This window comes from Pinus tabuliformis, chromosome 2_2 (genome assembly GCF_031772625.1).
Source record: "Pinus tabuliformis cultivar Carrire ecotype Pingquan chromosome 2_2, CPIR1, whole genome shotgun sequence".
NCBI classification, from domain to species: Eukaryota; Viridiplantae; Streptophyta; class Pinopsida; order Pinales; family Pinaceae; genus Pinus; species Pinus tabuliformis.
Window position 1 is genome coordinate 88,620,943 of NC_142300.1, and position 19,815 is coordinate 88,640,757.

Genomic DNA, 19,815 nt, shown 5'->3' on the forward strand with positions numbered 1-19,815 from the left:
TTGTTTCTATGATCAAGAGCAGGGAAAGAAGTGTTCCTAGATCGCTATAGTTGGGTTGGCTTAATAAGTCAAGAAGATTGGAAGTGTGACTAATGATAGGGAATTGAGAGTGGATGTGGGCAAGAGTCAAATAGTGTAAAAGGAAGTGTTTTTCATCTTTCACCTTGTTAGTATCACAAATCTGACAAATTCTATAGCCAGGGAGTCTTGGGAGTAGACCATCATCGGTCTCACTCCAAAGCTCATGAGAGTTAGTTCTAACCCTAGCCATGTTCATTTTCTTTTTAGTGCTAGTCAACATAGAGAGAAGCTCATGAGAGTTAGTTCTAATCCTAGCTATGTTCTTTTCTTCTTAGTGTTAGTCAACATAAATAGATAATTCTACTTATCGAGGGTGGGGTTGATCACCTGTTATAGTACCTCATCTTCCTTTTACCCTCCATCTCCTTAGCATCCCACATCTTGTCCTTAAAAGTGGAGGTAATAGTATCTTTGATATTGTCTTTGCTTCCATGATAATCTTCTGCTTAATCCCAAAAGTTAAGTCAAGACTGAGCATCATGATGCCACCATTTTGACTAAAGTTAGAAACAATTATATTTACATATTTTTAGATTAAACAATCATATTAAAAATTACAATAATGAAAAATATTCATATAACCTATCCACTAAAAATATAATCCATATATATTGATGATGATGATGATGGTTAATGTCCACTAAGACCAAACTTTGGTCTATCAGACCTAAAGAAATGAATTATTTAGTTTGATTTAAGATTTTATTCCTATGCTCAAAAAGCTTGGAGAGAAGCCTCATGAGCTCACTATAATTTTGACAACGTAAAAGGCTAGGAAGGTTAGTATTGCAACAAAGATTTTGAAACTGAGATCTAATGTGGTTGTATGTGGGGCACTCTAAGAGGAAGTGATTTCATCCTCGATGTTCATATTCTCACAGAGATGGCAGAACCTTTCCATCCATGGTGTTTTAGTAACTACCCAACGTCCTGTTTCACTATGGAGCTCATGAGAGTTTGTTCTAATCTTGGCTATATAATTTTCTTCTTTGAGCTAGTTAAAAAAGAGAGATACTTTTGATCTTCTAGGGTAGGGTTGATGACCTCCTTATAATATCTTAATTTTCTTTTAGCTACTAAATCTTTCTCACGCCACATTTTTTCTTTGAACTTAGAAGTAACAATATTTTTAATGTTATTAATGTTTTGTAATGCAACATTCTCGTTGATCTCCCAATGGTTTAACCAGGCCCTGGTGTCTTTATACCAACCTCGGCTGAGCCTTAGGTGGTTTTGGCTGGAATTTAAAGCTAGCTTAGGAGGTCTATGGTCTCCTACGTTATTGAGTTTGTGCTTGTACAACAGAAGCCTAGTCATAGCTAGGCTCTCGATAGAGGAAAGACTCACTTCTATAAGTAGAATATGATAGTGTGTGTTATTTTTAATTTTGAGGTTATACGTTATAAAATGTTTCTGGATTTGTTCAATCTTTCTCTAGGATTTTCTAGAGATGCTACAACCCTAAACCTCACATCCATATAAGATAACCAGAGTGACTAAAGTTTCAATGAGGAACTTCTTTCTATCCCACATTATGAGGTTTATCGCTTTACAATTATTTTCAAGACCAAAATAAGCTTTCCATCCCCCATTAATCATTTTCTCAATGCTATAGTTCTAGTTGAGCTTGTGATGAATATCAATTCCTAGGTACTTGTAGGAAGACACTTCCTCCAAGTTATTGTTGTCATACATAAAATTAGCGTAAGTGTTTCTTGGATTTGATAATCATAACTTTTTGTTTTGTCATTGTTAACAATCCTACCCATGGTAGAGCAAAAATACTTAAGAAGTATAAGTTGCTTATCAAGATCAGAGGGACACCTTGCGAGAAGAACAATATCCTCAGCGTAGAGAAGAATGATGATTATTATCCCAGCTAAGATCGTGCCAGCACATCCTGCTTCCTCTAAACAACCTTCTATCTTGTCGATGTAAATGTCAAATAAGGTAGGGGAGAAGGGGCAACCTTGTTTAACTCTGATATTACACTTAATATCTTTCGACCACCCCTCATTCCTCTTTAAAAGTAAAACAAATATTAATTTTAATTAGTTTTTATTACTTTTTAATATCATATTTGATTAAAATGGAAAAATATTATTATGTTAAATAAGAAAATTGAATTTATACAATTGTAAATTAAAAATTATAGAATTCGAATTAAATATTTTATAAAAAAATTGATGAAGGTTAAATATTTAAGAATTTATATAATTGTAAATTAAAAATTATAGAATTATAATTATAATTACATAATTTATAAAAAAATCGATATATTTTAAGTTTTGATTATTTCATTAGTTGAGTTTTATAATTATAAGTATAATTATAAATTTTTATTATTTAAAATAAATAATTAAATTTAAAATATAAAGTTATCGTTAAATACATTTTATTTAATTTATTAGCTAAAAAAATAATATTTACAAAATGGTAATGCGTCACGTAATAAAAAATTGATATAGAAAGTGAATAGGCATTATAATGATAATTGAATGGAATATATATATAGAAATTGAAAATTGAAAATTATTATTTAAAAATTTCAAATACAAAATTTATTTTTACCATTAAAAATATAATTGAAACCACAAAATTATATTATTTCATTGGAAATTATGTTCCTCGATATTGTAATCTGATGTCGGTTAATTTTGTAAGATTTTTAGTCTCAGTTTGGTTACTCGTATATAGTCGGTAGAAATTTCCTATTATCTCCTCATTCTAATCACTTCTGCTCTACTTTGCTGCGTCCACACTTCATGCAAACGCTACTCATTTCTGTAAAATTGTAATCTGATATTCCCCAACATTGTAATCTCACAAAAAGAAAATTCCATGTTACCCAACTTCAACTAAAAAAGGAAAAGGATCTTCATACAAATACGGCGATGGTTGTCTGGTCGTCGGAAAGCGGTCATGGTGCCGGCAACGGAGACCAACAAAAACTCGAAAAATTGAATTGGAAATTGTGAGGGATGTCACCATCGAAACAATGATCCAAACTGTCTGACAAAGTTGCAGATTTACCGTTGTGCATTTATTAAACATCACACTATCCGGTACTTTCTTCTCGCACACATGGTTTATTCAGGCTACATTCGTCCTCTGGTCACACCGCTTCCCTGCTGCCCCAGGGTAATAATAGTACCCTAGGGTAATAATATAATAATACTTTGTCTGGGCTATCAATATATTCATCGTAGTATATGTTACCTGTTAAATTTAAGTAAGTATAAAATCTAATTGGTGGCAGACACTGCCGTTTCTCGTTTATTAAGGGATACATAACATATGATATATTTGTTGTTCCTTGTTTGTGTTTATAAATCAATTTACCTCAAAAATATATATATATATATATATATATTTGGCAATAAAAACAATCTTCCATCTCACACCGATAAGGTTGGGTAATTAGTTGTGTGATTTAGGTTGGGTAATTAGTTCTTCCATCTCTCACACTGATAAGGTTGGGTAATTAGTTATGTGATTTAAGTTGGGTAAACCATAGAAAGTAAACTCTACTATATAAAAATCAGATAACCCTGATAACCCTTATAACAGTTTAATCTAAATATTCAAATAACATCAGAGAGATTATTTTTGTCTCAAAATTCATTACACGGCTAATCAGACCATAGAAAAAACAATTGCCCACATCAGGTTTGAAGGCAAAGAAGGTCTAAACAGCACAAATCAGATTGTAGCTTACCGGAGGAGCTTCCTAAGAGTCTCAATTATTTTAGACTCAATAATCACCTGAGATTTAGTGGGTACATCTGTTAAACTTAGGGTTAAATTAAATCAAACATGGTGCCCAAAAAATTAAGAAAACAACTCACGTTCAAGGGAGGGTAACAGAGCAAGCAGAATTGTAACAGAGTAAATAGAAATTATAACAGAAATCAGAAGAAAATGCAGAAAACATGCAATAAGAGCTAATTTCTCAGCGAATTCAAGTGTTGAAAAACACAACAGTGCAACGGGAAAAAAATTACAAAAATCCCTCAGACCTAGCCATAACTTTTCTGCAACAGCCACAACTTTTAAATTTAATTTAGTTTTTTTAACAATATTTTTATTTTTTTTATTACTATTTAATATTATTATAGAATAATATTTGTTAATCCACCTAACTATTTAGTTTATGATATTCTAAAATTAGTTATATATTACTTCATATTTAGGGTTATGAATAAGTTTAAACCTACTAATATTAATAGTTATTAGAATATTATATATAATAATAAGGTTATAAGGGTTATAAATTTTTATTTTGGGGATATCTCTATATGTAAGCAACATGTTCAATGTCTTTTGGTGGGAACATGGTGAATCTGTTAAAAATAATTATTTAATATGATAGCTATTTGGTTTATAATATTATTTTATTAAAATACCAATTAGAATTTAATTCAATAATATTTTTATAAATTTAAAATTTTCACTTAGATTCCCTTATTCTTTTTGGTCAAAACCTAATTTCTAATTCCTGCCTTTAATCAAACTAGCTGTTACTTCCTAATTAGACATCTCTGCCCTAGGTGGTTTCTATTTTATTGAATGCGGAAGGACTTGTTCTGATAGAAGAGAGTGTTGGCGCATAACAAGCTTTTTGGGGAGGTAGTAGTTTAAAAGTTTTACTTTTTATAAGTTTTTGGCATATATTTTTGGTCAAATTTGTTTCAAATTAAGTAGGAATCAGTTGGAATTATATGTTTGATTTATCACTCTCCACAACTCTAATGCTCTAATGGTTTTCTAAAACTTTGAATCTATTTATATATTCAAAAACAGATTTTAAACGACAACAAAAAGAAAATTTGTGATAAAAAAAATATTTCACATAATTCAAATAAAAAAATGGGTTTAAGTGTGCCTTTTCATCTTTTCCATTAAATGTGAATAAAGCGATATTCAATGGAGACTATGAAAACACAACACAACCAATAATTAGTTATGACTGGCTCAATGCATTTTCATTTGGTTTATTAGATGAGAATAAAACTAGGGCAACCACATTAATAAATGTGGAGACTATAAAAACACAACACAACCAATAATTAGTTATGATTGGCTCAATGCATTTTCATTTGGTTTATCAGATGAGAATAAAACTAGCACAAGCACAATAAATAAATGTGGTTGATAAACACATATAGGCCCATATCAAACACATATATCAATAATATTAATATAAAAACCATATTAATAATAATTAATATTATATTATTACTATTATATTAAATAATAATAATAATAAATAATAATAAACTCAAGAGATTGGAGGACACATTTTGATCTTCGAACACGTTGAGGGAGATCTTAAGACCAGAATTTGTGGAATTTATTTGCACAGTAGTGAAGATGTAGGAAGATACCTTGTATATAAATAATGAGGAACTTATCATGGAGTAACTTATTAGAATTGAAATAATTTCAAATCTATAAAAAATTGATGGGTGAGAAGCCACGAATATAATTTTTAAAATTTATTAAAAGTAACAGACCATTTTTCTAAGTAAAATTTAATGTTATAAGTAATAATGAAGAACTTATCATGGAGTAACTTATTAGAAGAATCTCAAATCCCTAGAAAATTGGTGGGTGGGGAGCCATGTGGCACGAATATAATTTTTTTAAAGTAATGGACAATTTTGCTAAATAAATGTTCTAATAATAATGAGAAACTTATCATGGAGGAACTTATTAGAATTGGAATAATCTCAAATCCCTAAGAAATTGGTGGAAGGGAGCCAATAATATTCAACGGATATAATGAAAACTCATTCAACCAAAAATGCTTAAAATTTACTTCAGACATGTTGTTTTTGTTTCAGAATAAGTTATTTGTGTAACAATGATGTCTATAAGTGTCTCAAGTATATACTAGTAGTTAGAGTTTATTTCTCATCACATAAGATTTCTCAATTCAATATGACATATCAACTAGTGCAACCATATAAATGAAATGATTGATAAATGTTAATCTACATCAATCTATAATAAACATCAAACAATTACTTCATGATGTATCTCATAATTCTAAATTTAAAAAGAAATACAAAATTAACTAATTTATAATTTCATTTTATAATATTATTATTAAAAGAATTAATACATATTTTTTATATATATACATTTAAAAATTACATACAATAATATTCTTAATCATAGAGATTCACCATCATTATGGAGATTTTTAATTTATAAATAATTTTTTGCAAAATAGTCTTTACTACCATATGAAAGAACAATACCATTACTTAATAATACCATTCATACAAAATACTATAACAAATTTCAGGTAACATTTTTTTAATAAATCAATTTAATGAGTAAAACAAAAATATCATACTATTAATCTAAATCTTTAAAATATAGTTTGAAATTAAATGTTTGTCCGCTACCTAATAACTTTAATTTTTTCCAACACAAAAAACAAAAAAAAAACAATACCAATCCACTGTATATCGTGCCTCCTCATTATTAATTTTGATAATGAAGTTATGGTAAAAATATAGATTCATTGAACTCCCTCCTGGAAATAATTAACATGGCCGACGTTAGAAAACGATGCAACTCTCAGGGTGGCAGCGTACAGGGCATCTAATATTTCTTTTTACCGGACTCTGGTGGACAGAATGACAAAATCGGACTCACGAACGGATTTTTGTGAATTACTTCCAAATTTTAGTCGACAGTTCGATTCTTGGCATCCACAACTCAATGGCAAAGGTATGATAAGTGCTTCAAATAGAAATAAATAGCGCCTGAGCCTGTTGAGGCTCTTGCTATATTTTGTGTGATGATATACGTTACCTCTTCATGGAAATTTATGGTCTACATGCGCGGCGGTCACTTCTGTTTGCTGTGATTTCATTCCATGGTGAACGTATGAATTGGAGAAGCATGTGGCTGTTCCAAATCGGCGTTTGCAACCTTTTTCTTGCTCTCTTTGAGCACTTTGGATTTATGGCGCTTACGAGTAATTGCAATCGCCAAGTCGTTGGGGAATAGAGAACCCGAAATGGCGTGGAGAATTGTTGCTGCAAATAGAGTTAAGACCGTTGTAAAGGAAATAATGGACAGTGCCAATGACAGTGCTATAGTGATATTGCACTTCACCTCCTCTGTATATTTGATGGTTGCCACTGATGCTGCAGTCATTGGAAATGTGTATGCCCACCAAGCTACAGAAAATCTGCAATAAATCCAAATGCTCATGTGCCACTTAATTCTCCAAACACAAATGATAACTAGGAATAATCATGAGTGTGCTTTCAGAGATTATTATTTTGCAGATTTTGAAAAAACCGAAAGACCCAACTCCTGTATTTTAAAATATTCCCAAAATAGGATAATTTCAAAGAAACTTCAAGCTAGGTGTATTGGACGGTTGTTTTTCAAAAAAGAAAGAGCAAAAGCACATTCAAACTCAAATAGCCATTATAAGCCATAGTTATCATGGTTGCAAATACTAATTAGCAAGATTTAAGTTGAGTAATGCATGAAGAGATGAGTTAAGTGCACTTTCTAAATTAAGAGTGTAAGTTAGATTTTAGTTTTATTTTGAGTACAGTCAAATGTGTAAGTTAGATTTTAGTTTTATTTTGAGTACAGTCAAATATAGTGTGTTTGTATGTTGAAATTATTTTGAGTGACTAATTAATTGAAAAATATTTCAAAATAGGTTTATTGTAATTAAATTTGTGTGATTAATAAAAGAGATACAAACTTTTATTGTTTATGTGTGAAATTTCTACCTTGCTTCTTCTGTTTTTCCAAATAAATTGATATCGGAGCCGAAGTAAAACTAGACTTAACCAAAAAAATCTGCTCATCTTGCAGAACCACACTATATGAGTAGCCAGTTGTTTCAACCGCTGGGTACGTGAAAAAGCACCAGCCCCCGGATCCGCCCGAAGAAGGTGCCATGCAAAGAAGCACCACAGCCACAGTCGTAACCAGGAGCCCAGCCATCAATTTCAGTTTTAACTGCGGCCGTAAAGAGAGTAATTGGGCCGCAGCGGAAGAGAAAAAAACAAGGCAGCAGCTAACCAGCTTGCTATAGGACATTAAATGTTTGGTTATTTATCTAATTTCGGTTTGTGTTATCCAGCTTGTATATAACCAAGCATTTTATACCCTATGACATGCTAGTTAGCTCCAGATAAAAAACAAAGCCACTTAAAAATTCAAAAGTTTGTAAGTTTTTTTTTGCTTTTTCGGGTTATATTAAAATATTTTATTAGTACTGACCATCCATGCGCAAGTTTTAAAGGTTTGGGCATATATTTTATTAAAAAGGGTTTGAAGGGTTATTTTGTTTAAAGCCTATGAGATATTAGAAAACCACGCTGATGGAGATATTGGAGTTTTGAAGTTGTTAAAAAAAAAACTCTCAAACATGTTTGTGGGAGATTTTTAAATTCATTTTTGACTTCTTTTTAGAATTAAATAAAGAAAAGGGTTTATTTTTCCGGAGAAGTTTAAGGTCTGAAAAGGTTTATTTATAAGTTTTTTGTTTTTCAAGTATGATTATTGTTTTTGGGTAACTAAATACATAGATGATGATTGCAAAGTGAGATGTGAATTGGTTAATCCAATTGTAGTCGATGAATTTGGTGAAGTTAAATTTGTTAATGAGCAGATGCATGCTCGGATAACCTACCACAGGGTGAATGAAAATTATGTTAATGTTAACTTTGATGAATATAATTTATATACTGATGAATGATTACACATGATGTTATTTGGTAAGAGAAGGCCACTTGTGTTCAGAGGTCAAGTGGAAGACAACATATTTGCAGCAACAAAGATTTGTAAAGGAGTGGAAGATAAGGCAAAGAAGAAAGAGGAAGAGAAGAATGCTCTCAATGCAGAGCCTAAAGAACATATTTATAACATTGACCTTGAGTGTGCATAGTAAAAGAAAAAAACAATAGTGCCTCATGATGAAAGTGAAGAGAAAGACATGGAAGTTTTTGAAGACAAAGAAGAAAGCATTGAAACCATTTTTCAACAATGGAGTAAAAAAATATAGGATTTTGCTATCAAGAAAGTCACGAATATGAAGAGCAATAAGTAGAGTGAAAAACACAGTTTATGTAAAAATTCCTTGTAGATTCAAACTTCTTATGTAATATGTTAAAACAAAAGACTTGAATCTACTCTACTCATCAATGGAAACAATTAATTGATCGAGAAATCACAACATATACATGAGACAAGATTCAAACAAATATGCTCATAGATTTATCTAAGGGGAAAGGAACTTCTGAAAACCCCTTCCTATTTGTATTGCATTAGTCAAAAAATAAAGAAGAAATACAGTGCTTGTTTAATCCTGAATAGTCTCTACATAAGTGTTGTAGCGGCTACAACCACCCTCCAAAATTTTGGCTTGCATGCAAATTTCAGAGCCTACCTCGGACCCTATGATCGATTATCCTTGGTCGCTTGCTGGTAAGCTAATAATTTCAAGCTCCCCTCCTTGATCTTAAGAGTTGTCCATGTTCTCATCTTCATGTAGCATGTGTCATATTTGGGCATAGGGGTTGTTGTTTTTCATACAAAGGGAATGTTGTCTTGCTTCTAGGGAATTATCCACATATGAGTGGTTGTCATCACATAGACATGTTTCGCACTCACCTTACGCACTCACCTCACGAAGGTTGTTGCATCAAGAAAAGGATGTCTTATGTCATCTGGATGGTCTACGTTGTGTCACAAAGTGTCTGTGTGCAATCACAGTTGAGTCCTATCAATGTTTGCATATGTTTCACTGATCTCACACTTAGCCATTTTCCTAAGCAACCTAGCCTCATCCAACTTCCCGCAATTGTGTGCTTTGCTTCTACAACCATCAAGCTTCCTCCCTTTCTTGTTGAAACTCTGTTGTGCATAGAGACACCAACCTCCCTTGCCTACTGAAACCCCGCAGCCCGCAGGGGCCCTAGACAACACTGCTCTCCAGAAATTCGCAGAGCAATCTAGTTGCACTGCACTCAAAAATTACGCAGAGTGTCCTCTCAGGACCCTGTCCCGCAACAGTGCTTTGAGCCTAAAATTGTGCAGTGGTGTCCAAGTTGCCTTGTCGATCTTACATGTAGAAACTACACAGTCAGGGCTCCCGGGGCCTCATTCCGGCAATAGTCACTGTCCGCTAAAATTGCGCAGATCTACCTCTCAGTGACAAGAGGAAAAGGTGACATGATGAAATCGATTCCAAGGAGTTGAGGAGAAGGACCAAGGAACCGAGTAATGGAAAAGATCAGGACCTCATCCAAACTCCGTCGGGTGCATGATCATCTTGAGGGTAAGTATGGTAAGTAAAGAACATCCTTCGAAGTAACCCTCTTAGTTGAGTTTGCAGGACTGCTTGTCATTGTCATATCATCCTGTCCTCAGTAACATGCATGTGCGCAAACACGAAAAGTCATCTCATGTGTTTCTTCTACATGTCTTTCTTCTTTTTCACTTGTTCGACCAACTGTCGTCTTTCGCATGTTGATTTTTATGTCATGCTTTTGACCTCATTCTGGTGATGTTGAAGGTTGTATTTGAGTTGTGTTCGCATTGTACATATCTATCACACTCACACACAATGTTGTATACACTATTGCGTAAGCGTCGTCGTGGTCGTTCAATGATCCATCACAAGCGTCGCGCTTGTCGCTCGCACAGTCGGTCAATCACATTGAGTATGTGTTTTCTTGATGGTTTGAGGTGTCTTATCATCAAGTCATGTTGAGTGTGTGTTCACGAGATCATGTATGCACAAGTTCACTCACTCACACACTTAGTCATTTTGCTGAAGTTTTGACGACCGGATCACCCTCCAACAACAAGACCCTCGCTGAGCTGCATTGAGTAGTATCAACACTCAGTGAACATGTACTGTTATCCAGTATTGCGCAGAGTTTGAGGTTGTCTCTAAGGCAACCTGCACTATGCAATCTTGGAATTGATCAAATCGACTCTCAACCAGAACAACGCATAAGTGTCCAACAAGCCATTTCAATCTATATTGCCCACAAGCTAATCAACCAACCCTCCTATTGGTTAACCAGAGAGTTTGACCAGGTAGTGACCCCAGGACTCACTCCTCTCAAAAATTGAACAAAAGTTGCAGACCTTGCCCGCTACACTGATTGATGAAACTGTGCAGACAAGCCAGACAAACACCTAGTGCCCATCCCTGTCTCCCTCAAAAGAATCGTGCAGTTTTTCCATCCAATCACCCAATCAGTCAGTCGCTTGCTCACCCAAAAAACTGCACAGATTTCATGAGTAAGCCCCTCATCTACCCAACATCCCACTCAGCTCAGAAACTGCGCAGATGTGTTCATCCGGTCAGCTTCCCAATAATTGCGCAATATTTGTCATCAGCACTCCTGTAGCCTGCTGCCTTCTCCCTCCTGGAATTGCGCAGTTTTTACTGCCAAGCCTCCCATAGCCCGCAACCAGCTCCTTGAAAAAAATGCAGAATTTTTCCTGGGAAGCCTCCTGCAGCCCGCTGCTAGATCCCTCCAAGAATTGCGTAGTTTCTACTGCCAAGCCTCTCTGTTTCTCACACTACTTCCCTCCAGAAATTGTGTAGATTTGCCCTCTAGTTGTGTCAAATCCCATGGACAGTCACTGTTGATCTGAATTGTCCATCTCAGTCTCCCAGTGACTTCTGTGCAATTTTCACCAGTAATGTCTGGAGCCCGCATCCCAACTTGAAAATTGCCTTGCATATTTTCATAGCCTTGTCCTCTCTCCCGTCACTTGCATCTAAAAGTGAATAACAAAGCTTCATGGTAGATTAGGAGGTTTATGGATTTGATGTCATATCGTCATGAGCGATTGTAGATACAAGTATATGGATAAGACATGACGCGATGGCAGATGGGATGAACAAGGAGAGTACATGTAAGGAGATGTGTTTGCAAATGGACGATGCATGCGAGGAGAATTTTTCATGAACGAACGATAATGCGAGGATAATTTTTCGCGAATGGACGAACATGTCAAGCATTCCAAAGTACAAGCAGAGGAGAAAAATGCACATGAAACATCAAGTGAACACTAAGACCATCGATTACTCTGCACTCCTTGTGATGCAGAGATGAAGCTGTGATAAACCAAGAGCACATCCATCACTTAGCAGCATTGCAACTCGACATGGACACCACCAGTAACATGGACATACCAACAATGTCATGTCAAGTCGTATTATGAGTCATGTTGGCCACATCACTACTGTGGGACTTACTGTGTAAATCAATGTAATGTAACGTGGATGTCCAAGAGACCCACATGTCATACAAAGAGTCATGTAAAGCTGAAGAGTCAAATAAGTCAAATTACAGTTATGAGGGAAGTCGAACAGTCACAAGGTATAGTTTTTCCCTTGGCTATAAATACGCCCTCGTTTGTACATGCAAAGGACTTTTCACCTTGGCTCCTCCCACAAAGCCTTGAGAGTCTGTAGTCGTTTCTTTGAGGAGTGAGTAGTGGCTCTAATGCCCCTTTCACAAGGTTAGTGGTGTATGGTGTACTGATGTTTGTTGGAAATTTCGATTAATTCAGAAGCCTGATAATATGCCAACACGTTTTCACACATGTATTGTAACTGTTTGTAAGACTAATCTTGAACACTTGTAATGCATGTTTCTTTAACTCGTGTTAAATAATTGAACTCTTTCAGTTGCTCTAATACATATATTCATGAAAATGTGTTGTATGAGCTATTAATGTTGTCTTGCCCGCGTGGTATGTCTCACTGGATATCAAACATAGCCTTTCTGATAAACTTTTTATAACAACTGCCGCACTCGCGCACATTACGCCACTATGTGTGTACGTGCTATCTTCTCTTATGTGTTGTGACTACCGCATCTGTGTGGACTGCTCCTTCGAAAGTTGTGCATGCCCGTTGTGTTGTGTGTCTTTGCCATAGTTGGGACTTATTTCCTATCGACTAAAGACTCACTTCCACCCTTTCTCTCCATGGTGAAAGGACCTTGACACAAGTAACACCAACACTCACCAAGCATGCAAAACTCGCTGTTCAAAGAAGAAGCAGACCACTTTGACATGCCGACAGGCAAGAGCTAAGGCACATATTTAAGATAATGGAAATCGGGCCATCATACCGAATGGGAGTCCTAAATCAAATGGTGTGAGGTCTAGTTGGGACTTGATACTGGGGAGATCCCTTGAATGTTGGCGAGTCCAGCACCATCAACATTTTGGCTCTAGAAGGAGGGCTAGATGACAAGCTGAGTCCTCACAATCTGGGTTAAATCTTTGCACATCTATTATGGAGTTTGTTACAGTTCACCCTTTGAAATGTTTGTCCAATGGACATATCTTTCACGTCGAGAGGGAGTTCTAGGATGACTTGTCACAAATCACATATGATGGTGAAGGCGAAGTGGCCTGGCCTGAGCACTTAGATGACTTCCATGTGCTCATGGAGAGCATGGAAGGTTTTAATGAAACAGTGGTTTGTTTTCTATTAGCACACACACTTCGAGACCACCCATTACGATGGTGCAACATATTGCCTCATAACAACGTGCACTCATTCAAGTAGTTTAGTGATCTAATTGAATTTGTTTTTCACCATTTTGATCCTGAAGAACTTCATAAAAAATTGTTAAAACAATGGAAGGCCCCGCATGAATCACCTATGGATTTTTCATAGTGCTTCCGTCTATTCATGTTTGAAGCTCTGAAAAGTCAGATGAAATTCCAATATCTCCTTGACAGATTTAAATATTTTCTTACCAAATCACTCTTTCCCAAGATGAAGTTGAAGTTCAAACCCCACTCGAAATACTTTGGTGATGGAGTTGATTAATCACAAGTGGACACATTTGTTGTCACAAGTGACTATCCTCCTTCCCCTCATCAAACAACTCCACCACCGCAAAGTGATGTGGGAGAACATGTACACACATTTGTTCAACTGTCACATCCTCCCACCCTCACTACTCTCAATATCTATGCAGATTTGGTTGGGAAGCCCATGGGTGGTCATACACACTTGTTACCTCAACCTCCATCTTTGTGTTTTGTTGATCCTTCGGATTTCACTATCTTGTGTTCTGGAATCTACACCTGTTGTGAATGAGGATCAAGCCATCGACGAAGTTGATGTTGCACAACCATTCTGCGCTTCCATTCATGAAGAGTATGACTGAGCATCTGAGCATGAACCCGTGGTGAAGGATGACCTCCTTCTATTCGTGCCTCCTCCACTTTTTCCTGACATCGTTGGTGATTCTGTTATCCCTGATTATCTTTGTGTTAATCCATCCATAGATGCAGCTTCTTCTGATCATTCGCAAAAAACACCTAATGTAAGTCCATAATTTGATAATGGAGAGGACAAATAATTCATTAAAAATCCACTTCATCTTTCATCTTATTTTTCTGGAAAATCATAACCCCTCTATATGATTCATCAAATCATGAGGATGCCGACAAACATCCTGAATTTTCTGATCATGATTATCATGATCTCTATACTTCTTCATCTAATCATTATGTTGATTCATTCACTATTAATTTGTCTAAGCCACTAGTCTCTAATGATCTATCTATTGATGAAGTGGAAACCCTAAAGGCTATCAAGGCACTTTAGTCTCAGCTGATGGTTATGTTAGGCCTTCACTGTCCTGAGGTTAGTTCCACTTCTGATCAGAAAATTTTCAAAACACCTGAGGCTCCTCATCACTCATCTCTATGCACTAAAGACCAATCCAACACATATATTTCACTTCCTCCATCGAAATCACATGATCCCATCGCTTAAACATTGAAGGAATTTTTCACAACAAGCACACTTGAAAGGCATAAGTTGTCTCTTTTTCTCATGTTTGCTTATCTGCCACCATCAAGAGAGAGCATATGTTTATCATCTGTACGTTGTATGTCACAACACCATGGCAAGTCCACAGAGGGTTTGTCTTGCACTTTCACTCTTTCCTTTTATGTGGATGTTTTAGAACTCAGAGCATGTTGATGTTCATGTTTATATCTTTTGTGTTTGCTGGTTCGCTTGACCATGCTTCTTGTGAACCATGCCTTCACCAAGATGGGCTAGCCAATGCGACGGTGGCTGCATTCGAAATATCACTTCACATGAGTAGGCCCATGCAATATTTAGCGTAGGAGTAGGAGTAGTCTTTGCTTCTTACTTTGCTTTGCTTTCTGGTTTGCATGTTTGTTTTCTTGCTTGCTTGGTTTGGTTACCTATTTTGTTCTCACTTTACTTCTGCTTTTTTATTTTTGTATTATTTATTTTGTTCTCACTTTACTTCTGCTTTTTTATTTTTGTATTATTTTCTTTCTTATACTTGTAGGTTAGCCTCTCATGAAACTGTGTTTGGCTCTCAAGACAAGACAGGCGAATCTAGGAGGACTTGTACAACTATGAACATTTGGTTATCTATTTTCCCCTCTCTTTATGAAGAAATTTTTGTATTCATTCGATGATACCTTAATGGAAAATACGTTCTGTTCAGAGTGAGTCTTGGTGAAAAAACAACGCTTGTGCTCTAACTAGCACCCCCTACTCTAGTCAGTTGTTTTGGGTCAACCCTTGTCAGCTTAATCAAGTAGAGTAAGGTGAGGGGGAAAACATTAACAAGTATGTCAGAGGTATACATAATATACTTCTCTGAAGGAACAACCTCTTATGCTCTTAATAAGTTGGGATCCCTCTTCCTCCTCTAAAATAAATAAGTGCCTACGTATAGTTCTTTGAAAAATGAAAAATGAAAATATGAAGAGAAAAATGAATAAGGTGAAAGAAGAGAAAGACTTCCTGCGCATAGTGGTGATGCAAGTAATTTTTCCACGGTACTGACCAGGCTCGTTTACATCATAGCGATGCTTGTGTTCCTGCGTGACTCCACCGTGGTACTGTCTAGGCTTGGAAGAAGTGGAGCAACACCAAAGATGAAACTTAAACTCTGACAATTATATTACCTGTGCATCAATATACCCCTCATCCCCAATCGAAACAACTGAGTTGACTTGGCTTGGAATGTGTGCTGACTAGTCAAGAGCATGGCAAGTGTTACATCTTTCAATCAAGTTAGTGTGCAAACCACGATGATCAAAGAATAAAACAATAATTCCCAGAGGGTTAGACTCTCTTTTCACGAAACAAGGTCCATACAGAGAGCCGGATTTCTACCGATGTGTCGCAAAGTGTTGTAGCGGCTACAACCACCCTCCAAAATTTTGGCTCAAGTGCAAATTTCGGAGCCTACCTCGGACCCTGTGATTGGTTATCCTTGGTTGCTTGTTGGTAAGCTAATGATTTCAAGCTCCCCTCCTTGATCTTAAGAGTTGTCCGTGTTCTCATATTCATGCATCATATGTCATATTTGGGCATAGGGGATGTTGTTTGTCATACAAAGAGAATGTTGTCTTGCTTCAATGGAATTGTACACATCTGAGTGGTTGTCATCACATAGACATGTTTCACACTCACCTCACGCAATCACCTCACGAAGGTTGTTGCATCAAGAAAAGTATGTCTTATTTATTCTGGATGGTCTACGTTGTGTCATAAAGTGTCCATGTGCGATCACAGCTGAGTCCTATCAATTTTTGCATATGTTTCACTGATCTCATACTTAGCCATTTTCCTAATCAACCTAGCCTCATCCAACTTCTTGGAGTTGTGCGCCTTGCTTCTGCAACCATCATGCTTCCTCCCTTCCCTGCTGAAACTCTGCTGTGCGTAGACACACCAACCTCCCTTGCCTGCTAAAACCCCACAGCCCGCAGAGGCCCCAGCCAACACTGCTCTCCAGAAATGCGTAGAGCAGTTTAGCTGCACTGCACTCAGAAATTGTGCAGAGTGTCCTCCCAGGACCCTTATCCCAAAACAGTCCTTTGAGCCTAAAATTTCACAGTGGTGTCCAAGTTGTCTTGTTAGTCTTGCATGTAGAAACTGCATAGACGGGCCTCCCGGGCCTCATTCTAGCAGCAGTCACTGTCTGCTGAAATTGCACAGATCTACCTCTTAGTGACTAGAGGAAAAGGTGACATTCTGAAATTGCTTCCAAGGGGTTGAGGAGAAGGACCAAGGAATCGAGTAATGGAAAAGATCAGGACCACATGATAACTCCGTCGGTTCAATGATCATATTGAGGGTATGTATGGTAAGTAGAGAACATCTTCTAAAGTACACCTCTTATTTGAGTTTGTAGGATTTCTTTTCATTGTCATATCATCTTGTCCTCAGTAACATGCATGTGCGCAAACACGAAAAGTCATCTCATGTGTTTCTTCTACATGCCTTGCTTCTTTTTCACTTGTTTGACCAACTGTCATCTTCCGCATGTTGATTTCTATGTCATGCTTACCTCGTTCTAGTGATGTTGAAGGTTGTGTTTGAGTTGTGTTCTCCACCTACACATCTATTGCACTCACACACAGTGTTGTATGCACTTTCGTGCAAGCATTGTCACGGTCGTTCAATGATCCATCACAAGAGTCGTGCTTGTTGCTCGCACCATTGGTTAGTCACACTGAGTAGGTGTTGTCTTGACGATTTGAGGTATCTTATCATCAAGCCATGTTGAGTGTGTGTTCACAAGGTCACGTATGCACAAGTTCACTCACTCACACACTTAGTCATTTTGTTGAAGTTCTGACAGCCGGATCACCCTCCAAAACCTGAACCCTCGCTAAGCTACATTGTATAGTGTCAGCACTCAGTGAACATGTATTGCTACCCAAAATTGTGCAAAGCTTGAGGCTGTCTCCTAGGCAGTGTTAGGATATTCTGACACATAGGAAATCATTAAGTATAACTTGGTCTAGTGTATAGTTAGGTAAAGTGTGTTTCTTTAGTATGTACCTTTTGTAACTTACAATCCAACGATCATGATATGTTCCAGACATGAAGTGATTTGGCGGTTCATTCTCTCCTTGGTATTACTGACACTTGATCCGTGGCTTAACACTCGATTGGCCCATGATCTCAATTTAAAGAGCATGGAGGGTCATTTCTAAGGTGACCGTTCATGAGAGAAGCTTATGTAAATTTTCTTTCTTTTACATTAATAAATTGCCTGAAGTGGCCGCGTTGGCTCAGGCCATGCACTGTTTCCCTCTTTGAGGGTTTTAACGACGTCAATAATACTAGTGTACTGATCTGTGATCTATTTGTGAGCGATGTCCTTTGGTGTTCTATCTGAGGAACTTACCCTGTAAATTCCAACATGGTATCAAAGTTATTTGAGGGCTGCATCCATTGGTGATCCAAATCTGAAGCCGGTACAACTGCATCCGATTATCGTTTCCTAGATCTATTGTTTCTAACCTCTTTCGGGCCGAGATGACTACTCTACTTTGTTAGGAGCATTTTCTCTAGTGAGGAACCCATTTCGTTTCACACGAAAAGGTTTCCGTTAGCCCTATTGCAAAATGGATAAATTTCTTTTAGACCCTGGCTTTTCTAGGTGTCATTCTGATAATACTGTCTACACCAAGAAAGTGGGTAAGTCTCTTGTCATTCTTGTTCTTTATGTTGATGATCTTATCCTTACTGGTAGTGATACCAACCTTATAAACCATGTGAAGTCTAGCCTTAAAAGATAGTTTAAAATGACAGACTTAGGGCACTTGCATTATTTTCTTGGTCTTCAAGTCTTGCAATCCAAGGAATGTATTTCCCTTGCCTAGTCCAAGTATGCCTGCGATCTTCTACACCACTTTCACATGGAAGACTGTAAGCCAATCCCTTCTCCCTTTCAGTGTGGAGCCAAACTTTCAATCACTTGTACTTCCCCTGAAGATGATGCTACCTTATACCATTAGCTTGTAGGAAAAATTTTGTATCTGACCCATACCTGTCCTGACCTTTCCTTTGATGTTGGCCTTATTGCTTGGTTTATGCAAAACCCACCTGAAAGTCATTGGAAAGCAGCTAAAAGAATACTTCTTTATATTCAAGGTACAATTTAGTTTGGGATTCATTACAATGTAGAAGTATCTCCTCTATTGGTTGGTTTCACTGATTTTGATTGGGCGGGTGACCCTGATGATCGGAAGTATACTGCATGTTATGTCTTCACTCTTGGTTATGGACCTATTACATGGGCTTGTAAGAAGCAAAGTGCCATTTCTCTTTCTTCGGTAGAAGAAGAGTATCGTGGCACCATAGAAACTAGTAAGGAATCCCTGTGGCTTCGTCATATCCTGTCATAGTTTGGCTTTCACCAGCAATATCGGACTACACTTTGGTGTGATAATCAAAGTGCCATTCAACTATGCAAAGATCCAGTCCAACATCAGCACAACAGACACATTGAAATACAAATTCACTTCATCAGAAAGCTCATTCATGACCATGTTCTTGAAGTGCAATATTGTTCAATTGATGATCAAGTTGCAGACATCTTTACAAAGGCTCTCATCGAGGCGAAGTTTACTAAACTTTGATTTATGTTTGGAGTTCAGGAAGTTGTCACTAGGGGGGGATAGGCTTTAATGACTCCTTCCTTCTCTTATTGTGTCATATTTGTACATCCTTCAATCCTATCCCACTTTTTTCTTAAAGGGGGATGTTAATATATTCCGACACATAGGAAATAGTTAAGTATGACTTGGTCTAGTGTAGAGTTAGGTAAAGTGTGTTTCTTTAGTATGTACTTTTTGTAACTTGCAATCCGACGATCACGATATATTCTAGACATGAAGTGATCC

At 36.6% G+C, this 19,815-nt stretch overlaps 1 pseudogene across 1 annotated transcript in view; it reads right to left on the bottom strand.

The window, feature by feature from the left end:
- Positions 1-6,558: 6,558 nt before the first annotated feature.
- Positions 6,559-19,815, bottom strand: part of LOC149191564 (guard cell S-type anion channel SLAC1-like) — a 224,476-nt pseudogene continuing 211,219 nt past the window's right edge. Inside the window, exon 4 of the transcript XR_016254833.1 lies at positions 6,559-7,291. The product of XR_016254833.1 is annotated as a guard cell S-type anion channel SLAC1-like (transcript). The remainder of the gene's footprint in view (positions 7,292-19,815) is intronic.